Source organism: Schistocerca cancellata, chromosome 5 (genome assembly GCF_023864275.1).
Source record: "Schistocerca cancellata isolate TAMUIC-IGC-003103 chromosome 5, iqSchCanc2.1, whole genome shotgun sequence".
Taxonomy (NCBI): Eukaryota; Metazoa; Arthropoda; class Insecta; order Orthoptera; family Acrididae; genus Schistocerca; species Schistocerca cancellata.
The window spans coordinates 564,825,768-564,839,047 of NC_064630.1; the positions used below are offsets into that span (position 1 = coordinate 564,825,768).

A 13,280-nucleotide genomic window follows, 5' to 3' on the forward strand; every position below is an offset into this window, starting at 1 on the left:
AATAAAAAGATGAGTGAAGGATCTGACACGGTGAAATGTACCAAACACAAGCAACAGTTAAAGTATGCCATATTTGGATTTATAACTTCATACAACCAACCACCCCCCCCCCTTTTTTTTTCTACCCACCATCTACTCAAGTCCCATGAAAGACATATGTGTACTCTTAAATGAAATGTCATATGTAAAGACTGTAATCATCATCTGTAAGTTACTATGTAGATATTGCAATCTTCTCTGTGGCATGGTAACTAGTTAGCCATTTGTCACAAATGAACAGCCACTCAAAGACTGTATCTACAATCTTAAGTGGTTTTCCATTCACCTACCATGCTCTTTAGTGCTATCTCTTGGCTACACACCTATCAGATATACATTCACATCTAGAAGGATGGCTAAACTTCAGGTGTTGACTGCCACAACCAGCAAAAAGTACTTACAGCTCAAACACCAACCCCTGATCACCTCACAATGTTAGTAAACTTTCCAGATTACACAGGCTGACTTCTTGTCCCCACGATCTCTGGCAGCCTCATGAGAGGCACCTAGTTTGCTGCCAGCAGAGCATGCACCCACAACTATTACACTGAAATTGTGGGCACTGTTTTACCTACATAACGTCATGTGACCATTAGCAGTTCTTGCCATATCCTTGCACCATGACATATCTGCGCTGGTGCAGAAATACGGAATGGCAGTTTGTGTTGGGAGCTTGTCATCACCATGCAGGATTGGCCTCCATGATCGGTCATCCTGGACATGGTATAATTTGGTACCATATGGTACATTTGGTGTGTGTGTGTGTGTGTGTGTGTGTTGGGGTTTGTGGGCGCTCAACATCGAGGTCATCAGCGCCCTGACACACATTAAAAGGAACGAATGTGGAGAGACCTAATAAAACTGAAAAACATATTCAAAGAAAGCAGGAAAAGAGAGAAATTACTACATAAGAAAGTAAAAGCTAAGGGAAGGGAAAACATAGCAACAAGAATGACACAGGAAAGTGTCATTGGCTGGCCACTTACATAAAAGATGGGCGAGCTTGTCACACAGTGAGCAAATTAATATCCTCTCCCTAAAATCTTTGTAAAAACATTTGACAAGGCACAGAACTTTAAAACTTTAACCACATTCGTCCGAGTGTTGCCTAAAAGAGTTGGCAGGTCCGCTGGCAAATCAGCCGAGGCCCGCTGGTCAGAAAATAAAACACAATCCAGTAAAATGTGGCTCACAGTGACCTGGACGCCGCAAGCACCACACAATGGAGGGTCTTCTCGCCGGAGCAGGAAGCCATGCGTCAAAGGGCTGTGGCCTATTCGAAGCCGAGTGAGGAGAACCTCGTCCCGTCGACGGGGCTGAAAGGAAGTACACCACACACGCGTTGTGGGCTTGACTAGACGGAGCTTATTGTCAGTCACTTCCAGCCACTCATCCTCCCACCGACACATGACTCGGGAGCTCAACAGCGAGGTGAGTGCGTGCAACGGGTTAGCACACTGAGATACGTGTGGACCAAGACATGCCTCCTTGGCTGCGAGATCTGCCCTTTCATTCCCAGCAATGCCGACATGCCCTGGAACCCAGCAGAAAGCTACAACCTTCCACAGTCGCTGTAGCCGGAGGAGGGCATCCTGGATGGTCTGGACTACTTTATCCGCCAGATACAAATGGTGCAATGATTGAAGGGCACTGAGTGAATCGGAACAGACAAGAAATTTAAGCGAGGAAGAAAGTCTCATCGGCTCCAGTGCCCGCAAGATCGCAGACAATTCTGCATCAAAGACAGTAAAAGTCTGAGGCAGGCGGACCTTGAGGACACGATCCGGAAAAACAACTGAGCAACCCACGGAATCCCCTTGTTTCGACCCATCCGTAAAAACAGCTACATAGTCGTGGTGCTCAGATAAAATAGCAGAAAATGCTGCAGTAAAAACGGTGGCAGGAGTGCAATCTCTCTTGTACTGCAATAAATCTAAAATCACACGTGGCCTCATTAGTAACCAGGGTGGCAGGCGGTTAAAACCCAGGATTTGGGGTTGGACAGACTCCACACCGAGGGACTCAAGCACACGGTGCACTCTGATCCCAAACGGCAACGTAGCCCGGGGACGGCGGGAAAAAAGGTGATCCAGAGGTGGAAGGGCAACAAGATGGTGAGCAGGCGAGCTGGGAGCTGCAAGAAACTTACAAGCTTGGCGCACCAGCAGGAGCTGCCGCCGGATGGTAAGTGGCGGTTCGCCAGCCTCAGCACAGAGGCTGGGTACGGGACTGGTCCGATAAGCACCCGTAGCCAGTCGAATCCCAGCATGGTGAACAGCGTCAAGGATCCGCAAATAAGACGGCCTCGCTGACCCATATAATGTGCAGCCATAGTCCAGCCGTGAGCGCACGAAAGCTCGATAAAACTGAAGGAGACGCGCCCTGTCCGCTCCCCAAGACCTGTGGCTGAGGCACTTGAGGATGTTCAGTGCCTTCAGCGTTCTGACTTTCAAGTCACGTAGGTGTGGCAACCATGACAACCTGGAGTCAAAAATGAGGCCCAGAAACCGCACTGTGTCTCCAAACTGTAGGACAGTATCCCCCATATGCAAGGCAGGCAACGTAAAAAGACGATGAGAACGATTAAAATGAACACAAACACACTTATCGGCAGAAAACCTAAAACCCGTCTTTGCAGCCCACTCCTCTAACCGCCGCACCGTTAGTTGCAATTGACGGCTCGCGGATGCAACACCAGAGGAGGAACAGAAAACAGCAAAGTCATCCACAAACAAGGAGCACTGTACTGGACTCCTCACTGTAGACGTCATACTGTTGATTGCTATGGCAAAGAGGGTAACGCTTAAAACACTGCCCTGGGGGACACCGTTCTCTTGCTCAAAGCGATCAGACAGTGTGTTACCAACGCGGGTCCGAAAAAACCGCTGAGACAGGAAAGACCGAATGAAAATAGGGAGGCGGCCACGAAAGCCCCATTGATGCAGTTGTGCAAGAATACAGTGTCTCCAAGTAGTATCATATGCCTTACTGATATCAAAGAAGATACCGATACAGTGATGCTGATGGAGGAAAGCCTGCTGAATAGCCGCCTCGAGGAGGGTCAGGTTGTCGACTGTGGATCGAAATTTTCGGAATCCACACTGAAAGCGGCTAAGGAGCTGTCTGGTCTCTAGCAGCCAGACCAGACGACGGTTAACCATCCTTTCCAGAGTCTTTCCGACACAGCTTGTCAAGGCGATACTACGATAACTACTGGGACATGTGCGGTCCTTTCCTGGTTCGAGGAGAGGGATGAGGATAGCCTCCCTCCACGAGGTTGGGAACACTCCTGTGTGCCATATGAGATTAAAACATTCAAGGAGGATTTCCTTTGACGCCGCTGGCAGATGTCTAAGCATGGAGTACCGGATGCGGTCGCAACCTGGTGCAGTGTCAGAAGTCTCAGTAAGAGCCGACTCAAGTTCCCACATGGAGAAAGGGGAGTTGTAGGCCTCAGAACCGTTCGACCGAAAGTTCAAATTCGCTCTTTCGAAGTCGCACGGTAGCGACGAAACGCTGGATCCTTGGTTGCAGTGGCAGTACTTTGTGCAAAATGCTCTGCCAGCGACTGAGCTATGGCGCTGGGTGTCGTTTGGAGGCATCCCTGGTTCAGGACTGCAGCTATTGGTAAACGGCTGCGTTTACCGGAAATCCTCCGGATGGCTTCCCATACCTTTGTGGAACAAGTGGAACGGTTGATGGAGTTCAGAAACTCCTGCCATGACCTTTTCTTGCTCTCTTTAATGACACGGCGTGCCCTGGCTCTCGCGATACGAAAGGCAGTAAGATTGACCGCTGTTGGGCGGCATTTAAATCGGCGAAGAGCCGCACGCCTGTCACGGATGGCTGAACGGCACTCATCTGTCCACCAAGGCACAAGGCGCCGCTTACGAGTGCCAGAAGACTGTGGTATGGACAGGTCAGCAGCATGGTGGATCACAAGCATGATGTGATCCACCCATGCCTGTACGCTGTTGTGGTGGTCAAAGACAGCCAACCGAGTGAACAGTGGCCAGTTAGCCCTGCCAATCATCCACGATGGTGGCCGCTGCTCCAGCAATACACCATCCAGGAGATGAATGCGGATAGGGAAGTGATCGCTGGAATGTAGATCGTCAATGACCTCCCAGTGAACGGAGTCAGTGAGGGTTGGAGAGCAGAAAGATAGGTCAATGGCTGAGAATGACCCTGTAGCACTAGAGAAATGAGTCGGAGTACCTGTGTTGAGGATGCACAACACTTGAGATGTTAGGAGGCTCTCCAAAATTCGACCTCGAGCGCAAATAGAAGCGGAGCCCCACAGGACATGATGGGCATTGAAGTCTCCCAGGAGGAGAAACGGGCGGGGGAGTTGGTCGATAAGGTTTGTGAGAGCCTCTAAGTTCACTGCATCCAGAGGGGGTAAATAAAGGGAGCAAACGGTAAGCCTCCGACCGGAATAAATTGCAACTGCAACTGCTTGCAGGTCAGTATCCAGGGGGAGAGCAGAGGAGTGGTGGTCATTATCGACAAACATGGCGACTCCGCCTTTGGCCCTGTCTCCAGTCAGGTCATCTTTGCGATACAACCTATAGCCCCTGAGTACAGGAGCATCAGATTGTTTTAGATGTGTTTCCTGTAAACACAAGCACAGGGGGCGTTGCCGTGCTAGGAGGTGCAGTTCCTCCACATGTGCCCGGAATCCATTCATGTTCCACTGAATAATGGGAGCCATCTATCGGGGCGGGAGTACCTTCAGTCGCACTTTCTGTCGGGGAGGAGAACCCACAACAGGTGGAGGCTCAGTTTTTGGGCGAGACGAGTGCCCCAGTCTGGCATCTACCTCCATCGCCTCAGAAGAGGAGTCGAGAGAGACGTCAGAGAGAATGACATCCACATCAGCAGACTGTACAACTTCAGTCTCCTTTAGCGGGCGAGTCTTCACCTTTGGCTTGTGCTTCGATTTTCTGGCCTGAGGTGGCATTGGAGCCAAAACCTCAGAAGCAGTAGGGGGTGTAGAAGCGCTAGGCATGGCACAAGACTGGACCTGGGAAGGGGCAGGAAGTTCCATGACGTCAGCTACCACGGCCTGGTCAGAAGGCCGGGGAGGAGCAGCAGGCTTCACAGGAACAGCAGCAGCACATGTACATTGACAAACACAGGTGCTAGTGCTGACAGTAGCAACCTCCGTTTGTGTAGCGGCATCAGTTTTCAATACTGGCTGTTTCAGAACGGAAGAAAAGGAAGCAGCGAACGTGGGCGGCTGCAGGGACTGGTAAATTTTCTTTGCCTCACCGTACGGGATGCGTTTGGTGGTTTTCAGTTCCTGGATCTTCCGTTCCTCAAGGAAAACTCTACATTCCCTACTCCACACAGGGTGATCCCCAGAGCAGTTGACACACTTGGGAGGAGAGGAGCAATCAACTCCCTCATGAGCGGCTTTACCACATTTCCCGCAAGTGGCTTCCCCTTTACAGCCGAGAGTAGTGCGGCCGAAGTGTTGGCATTTAAAACACCGCATGGGATTGGGATAATAAGGCCGTACACTGAGACGTAGGAAACCTGCCTTCACATGCTCTGGCAATTTGGTGCTGTTAAACATAAGAATAAATGAGTCAGTTTTTATGAGAGCACCATCCACCCGTTTCATAACGTGTTGCACGTCGACAATTCCTTCCTGGGACCATTCAGACTTCAGTTCATCTTGGGGGATGTCGACAAGATCTCTGCAAGTCACAACACCCTTGCTGTAGTTCAAGGTGTTGTGAAATTCAGTCTCTATCGCAAACTCCCCAAGAAATTGTGCCTTCTGAAGGTTCTGGACTTGCTGGAAGCTAGATGTTTCAACCAGCAAGGTGCCATTGCGCAAGCGCTTTACAGACTTTAACGTGCCAGCAATACCCTCTAAGCCCTTCTGTATATAAAATGGCGAAACTTTTTCAAAACTCCCATCTTTTCTTTTAATTATGAGAAACACATTCTGAGAAGCAGAATGCGTTCTGTTACTAGTACCTGAATTAGGAGGACTGGCTACACGAGCCCTCTTGTTAGATTGGGTGTTAGAACCTACCAGCGGCCCACCCTTTCCGCTGGGAGGAAAAGAAGAAAAGTTCGAGGGTTCCATCTCGATCCCACGAGCAGCTAGGGAACTAAAGGTCCGCTCAGACAGAGCCCCGCATGCCTGAGTAAGCCCTATACAACTGGGGTGTGGCAGGTGCCCCAGAGGTTGCCCGCTTGCGACTGTTCCACCTCAACAGCCATGCATCTCATAGGCGCGGAGCACACCGGAAGATTGAGGGGTTTTTTATAGAGGTTTGTTCCATCCTCGCGATCCGGGCGGTCAAGCCAAGATCCCCATTCCCTGAGACACACAACGTTCCACCGCCGCGCCGCACGGTGGTCGCTGAAGTGTACTCAGAGCTTACGGTGACGGGGACAGGTGGCGCTTACCAGTCCCCAGCTCAGGAACCCCGGGGTCGCCAAGCCCGTACCCAGCAAATGAATGCTGAGCCCCTGGGGGCGGTACATTTGGTTCTGTGCCTGTCATTCTACAGTGTGGTCCTTCAGACTAAGACTTTGTTATTTTTTCAATCAACTGGTGATTCAGCAAGACACACTATTTGAACCTGAGTTATCACATTAAAAACGTTTCATCAAGAGGGACTTTTGGAAGATGACTTCTAGAGATTAACCCTTATTAATGCTTCAGAACTGAGAAGTGTATCTTTTATGCCACAAATAAACTTGTAGGGCTTGTCTACCTGGGCATGCATTTTTCCATTTTGACCTCAGCACCAGTCACATCAAATGCAGACAAGAATAAAGTTCCAGGTTTTTGTCTCACCATTAGCAATGGAAACTTCCATCCCAGTTCATGGCAAGAGCTTCAAGTGTCTTGTCCCATAGCACTTGGCAAGAAGGTTTAAACAGTTTTACTGGCTCCAGCAGCACCACTGGCTCTAATGTCGGCACTCTATGTTTCATCCCACATTCAATTGCAGCAAAGAAAACCATTTTCTGCAGTTTTGTCTCATATCATTTGGTGATGATTTCTGTTCCTTTTGCTACAATCATGGCTTTTGCCTCAGGCAGTCAGTGTTGACACTGACTTCTCCAGTTCTCTTTACAGTATGGTCATCATTTCCAAAAGGACACCCTAAGTCCTATCTTTATTGCATGACATGCAACAATTGCAGAGATGCATACAAAAAAGGATTTTGGATAAGCTTTCTGGCATCATGAAGACAGTGGAGAAACCCAGCCACTATCCCTGACATGCCTCCAGGGTCAATAACTCCTGCACAGCAACACCACCGCTTTCTACTGTTGGTACCATTAGGTCCTTGGAACTACTACAGTCCATGTTCAGAACAGCATTTCAGTATCCATGGATCTTCCAGTGACTCCCATCAACAGACCTCAATGGTTGAGCATCTTCCCTTTCTCATGGTCCATCCCTACGACTATTCTTTTTCCTGCCCTTTTTCATGCTCTGCTGCAAGCTCAATCACTGGAGGCATTGCTACCAACATTCCAAGGATTCTTGCTATTCCTTCTTCTTTGTCACTTTTTCTCCCTGTGACTAATATATGCACTCATTTTTCAAATTTCATCTCATTGACTCTTTCATGCACTTCTTTTCACAGTTTCTGTTGTGTACCTAATTCATGCAAGCATTTTGTGACACACTTTTCCATGCCTAACCCACACACACATTTTACAGATATCCTTCCTGTGCGTAGTGATTGTACATTTTCAGAAATCTTTTCCTGTGTCTAATAAACACTCTTGTTTTCCTATTTCTCAAATGGTCCCACACTCCTATACCATCTCCTGTTGCAACACTTCTGCTTTTCAAGAGCTCTTGCATTCGTATCCACCCTACTGTTGTAACAGCTCTACTTTTTCAGCACTCTCACATTTGTATACAACCTCCAGGTGCAAGATTCTTACTGTTCTGGTGCTCTTGCAGTCATTCCCACTCTCTGGGCACAATGTTTTTAGCATTTTCTTTCCAGTGAACTCTTGCATCATTCTATGACCTTCAGACTATCTCTGCACATGCCTCAGGTGCTCTCACACCGCTATCAGCCCTCTGGCACAATATTACTCCTTTTGTTATCATTGCAGATTTGCTCCAGATGGCTTGCTCCTCAGCTGGCCCCAGCCGCTCAGGATCTGCCCATACCAGCCTCAGGGTGGGTCCAGGATCCCATCCTATGGACACTGCCACTGGCTGATGTCTCATACACTCCAGGCTGATTTCCTCTGAGCAGATGCCATGTTGGCTTCTCACCATACATCTCCCAATTCTGTTGACATAGTTTTCTGGGTAAGGAAAGAGGCTCAGTTGTCACTCTCCACCAAGATGGCTTCACCATCTCTTGGCTGGGGGGAAGGGATGCCGTGTCTCAGCTACTTGCCGACCAGACATACAGGGTTATTACAAATGATTGAAGCGATTTCACAGCTCTACAATAACTTTATTATTTGAGATATTTTCACAATGCTTTGCACACACATACAAAAACTCAAAAAGTTTTTTAGGCATTCACAAATGTTCGATATGTGCCCCTTTAGTGATACGGCAGACATCAAGCCGATAATCAAGTTCCTCCCACACTCGGCGCAGCATGTCCCCATCAATGAGTTCGAAAGCATCGTTGATGCGAGCTCGCAGTTCTGGCACGTTTCTTGGTAGAGGAGGTTTAAACACTGAATCTTTCACATAGCCCCACAGAAAGAAATCACATGGGGTTAAGTCGGGAGAGCGTGGAGGCCATGACATGAATTGCTGATCATGATCTCCACCACGACCGATCCATCGGTTTTCCAATCTCCTGTTTAAAAAATGCCGAACATCATGATGGAAGTGCGTTGGAGCACCATCCTGTTGAAAGATGAAGTTGGCGCTGTCGGTCTCCAGTTGTGGCATGAGCCAATTTTCCGCGGGCTACGCGTGAAACTTGCCCGCACGCGTTCAACCGTTTCTTCGCTCACTGCAGGCCGACCCACTGATTTCCCCTTACAGAGGCATCCAGAAGCTTTAAACTGCGCATACCATCGCCGAATGGAGTTAGCAGTTGGTGGATCTTTGTTGAACTTCGTCCTGAAGTGTCGTTGCACTGTTATGACTGACTGATGTGAGTGCATTTCAAGGACAACATATGCTTTCTCGGCTCCTGTTGCCATTTTGTCTCACTGCGCTCTCGGGCACTCTGGCAGCAGAAACCTGAAGTGCGGCTTCAGCCGAACAAAACTTTATGAGTTTTCCTACGTATCTGTAGTGTATCGTGACCATATGTCAATGAATGGAGCTACAGTGAATTTATGAAATCGCTTCAATCATTTGTAATAGCCCTGTACATACACCTGAATTCAGTAGGTGGGCAAGCTTCAGGTATCATCTGCTACAACCGGCACAAGCACCTAAATCCAAACACCAATCCACACTAAACTTGCAGTATTAATAAACTTTCAAGACATCAATCACACAGGCTAATTTCATGTCCTCAGAATCTCTCGCAGCTGCCACAAGAGATACCCGGTTTGCTGGCAGCAGAGCATGCATTCACAACCTCAGCTCTGCAATCACAGACACTATTTTGCCTAGACAATATCATGCGCCCGCAAGCAGATTGTGCCATATTCTTGTGCTGTTACATCTTTTATGTGAGTGTACAAACACAGAACAGCAGTTCATGTTAGGAACTCTCTGGCTAATTATACTTATTGCTATCACAGGTCCTCTGCGACTCTCTGTGAAGCATCCTGTAGCTCCAAGTTGACCTGGGAATGAGTTACAGCCAGCATGTCACCCCAGGCTGTCACTTGCAACGAACTTGGAGCTGTTGGCCTTCTTGCCATCAGCACACAGAATTGGAACCCATGATCATGCATCCCACACATGGTATCACTTCCAACTACTGTACAGGGATTCTGAGACTGTCATTCTACAGTGTGGTCCTTTGGACTTAAACCTGTTATTTTTCATTGAACTAGTGATTCAGCAAGACAGACTATTTGAACTTTGGTTATCACATTAGAAGTATTCCAAAAACAAAGGAATTTTAGGAAAATTACTTTCACAGTCAATCCTTATCATTGCTTAAGAATTGAGAGGTGTACTTTTTATGCTATTAATAAATGAGTGGTGGTGCACTGGTCACATTGCCTAGCATACAACAATCTACTGCTTTTATAACTTGTATATCCCATCCTGGAACTACAAAAAAAAGAGTGTACATGCTCCTCTATGTTATCTTCACTTCGAATTAGATGACTCATAAGCTGTTTTTCATGTGTATATCCTAAATACTACTTTTTATACTTTTTCTGTAAATTCTCAATTGTGCACAAAGTAGTGCATTATATGTATATATAGATGTTTATGAAGTCAAACAATCAATATTTACCCGAAAAAAAACTACATTTGACTCCAAATGTTTAACTTTTAACACATTTAACACTTTTAACTAATTTCAGGAGTAGGATTCTTGAACCCCTAACAGATAAACAGATGACATAGTCAGACTTAGCTGACAATCTACAGGAGGTATCAACAGAAAGAGCTTTTCTCATCAGCTCTAGAACCATCATTTCATGTGGGCTCTGTCCATTTGTCATCGGCCAAGCACGAACAATGTTCCACCTCACACAGTTAGTTGTGCATTATTTTCCATTTGCTTAGGTATATTGCCCTGCTCAGATCACTGAACTCATCTACTGTCGTGATTCTCATTTTGTTTGGAATGCTTATTGAACTTAATGCATCCTTCATGGTGATAACTTCTAGTATCGGTCTTTGGTAACAATATGCTTGCAAGTAGATAAGTGTTGTTGAAAACCATGTGCAGCCTGGTTGTTAAATTAATTTCTCTGTATTGGCTTGGGTAAGATCCCACAACATCCTTCATAATGTTTCTTTACACCTTGGCTCCATCCCACATGAGAATCCCAATGAAAAGTACGTGTTATGTTTCCTACAATTGTAACACACTTCAATTCCAACACTAGCAACACATTAATAACCAAATGGAGGGTGGTTTCTGAGATTAACACTAGCAGTACCAATACATTTTTCATAACACTCATTACCAATGGCAGTACTTTATCCCCACAAAAAAATTGTTAATTGTAGTTGACCTAATTAAAAACATACTTTTTAAAGAGATACTGATGTGTAAGTAGGGCCCAGAACACTTTCACCAACATCAATGCACTTTCAGTGACGTGTACCTCTAACGGAGGGGAGAGGGTGAGGGTACTTTATACCCACAATAAACAATTTTTAAAAATGCAAAATTCATTAATTATTATTGCATTTTACTCATAATATACCTTTTAAAGTGATAATGATGTGTAAGTAAAGTCCTGACCCAAAAAGTATTGAATAAGACATTCACAGGGGAAAGTGACATGTACTAAAAAGACAAATTTATGAGTTAAATTTTACTAAAAAATTTAAAACATTTGGAATCTGGTAGGATAATTGATTAAAAATAATAAATATTTATTTTATGAATATAATAGAGGGAAATATTCCACGTGGAAAAAATATATCTAAAAAGAAAGATGATGAGACTTACCAAACAAAAGCGCTGGCAGGTCGATAGACACACAAACACACACAAACAAACACACAAAATTCTAGCTTTCGCAACCAACGGTTGCCTCGTCAGGAAAGAGGGAAGGAGAGGGAAAGACGAAAGGATTTGGGTTTTAAGGGAGAGGGTAAGGAGTCATTCCAATCCCGGGAGCGGAAAGACTTACCTTAGGGGGAAAAAAGGACAGGTATACATTCGCACACACACCCGTATCCATCCACATATACACAGACACAAGCAGACATGTGTAAAGGCAAAGAGTTTGGGCAGAGATGTCAGTCGGGGCGGAAGTACAGAGGCAAAGATGACGTTGAAAGACAGGTGAGGTATGAGCGGCGGCAAATTGAAATTAGAAATTAGCGGAGATTGAGGCCTGGCGGATAGCGAGAAGAGAGGATATGCTGAAGGGCAAGTTCCCATCTCCGGAGTTCTGACAGGTTGGTGTTAGTGGGAAGTATCCAGATAACCCGGATGGTGTAACATTGTGCCAAGATGTGCTGGCCGTGCACCAAGGCATGTTTAGCCACAGGGTGATCCTCATTACCAACAAACACTGTCTGCCTGTGTCCGTTCATGCGAATGGACAGTTTGTTGCTGGTCATTCCCACATAGAACGCTTCACAGTGTAGGCAGGTCAGTTGGTAAATCACGTGGGTGCTTTCACATGTGGCTCTGCCTTTGATCGTGTACACCTTCCGGGTTACAGGACTGGAGTAGGTGGTGGTGGGAGGGTGCATGGGACAGGTTTTACACCGGGGGTGGTTACAAGGGTAGGAGCCAGAGGGTAGGGAAGGTTGTTTGGGGATTTCATAGGGATGAACTAAGAGGTTACGAAGGTTAGGTGGACGGCGGAAAGACACTCTAGGTGGAGTGGGGAGGATTTCATGAAGGATGGATCTCATTTCAGGGCAGGATTTGAGGAAGTCGTATCCCTGCTGGAGAGCCACATTCAGAGTCTGATCCAGTACCAGAAAGTATCCTGTCACAAGTGGGGCACTTTTGGGGTTCTTCTGTGGGAGGTTCTGGGTTTGAGGAGATGAGGAAGTGGCTCTGGTTATTTGCTTATGTACCAGGTCGGGAGGGTAGTTACGGGATGTGAAAGCTGTTTTCAGGTTGTTGGTGTAATGGTTCAAGGATTCCGGACTGGAGCAGATTCGTTTGCCACGAAGACCTAGGCTGCAGGGAAGGGACTGTTTGATGTGGAATGGGTGGCAGCTGTCATGATGGAGGTACTGTTGCTTGTTGGTGGGTTTGATGTGGACGGACGTGTGAAGCTGGCCATTGGACAGGTGGAGGTCAACGTCAAGGAAAGTGGCATGGGATTTAGAGTAGGACCAGGTGAATCTGATGGAACCAAAGGAGTTGAGGTTGGAGAGGAAATTCTGGAGTTCTTCTTCACTGTGAGTCCAGATCATGAAAATGTCATCAATAAATCTGTACCAAACTTTGGGTTGGCAGGCCTGGGTAACCAAGAAGGCTTCCTCTAAGCGAGCCATGAATAGGTTGGCGTACGAGGCGGCCATCCTGGTACCCATGGCTGTTCCCTTTAATTGTTGGTATGTCTGGCCTTCAAAAGTGAAGAAGTTGTGGGTCAGGATGAAGCTGGCTAAGGTAATGAGGAAAGAGGTTTTAGGTAGGGTGGCAGGTGATCGGCGT

At 46.9% G+C, this 13,280-nt stretch overlaps 1 protein-coding gene across 2 annotated transcripts in view; it reads right to left on the reverse strand.

Moving 5' to 3' along the window:
- Positions 1–13,280, reverse strand: part of LOC126188403 (protein GDAP2 homolog) — a 1,021,851-nt gene that overhangs the window by 216,649 nt on the left and 791,922 nt on the right. The window lies entirely within an intron of this gene.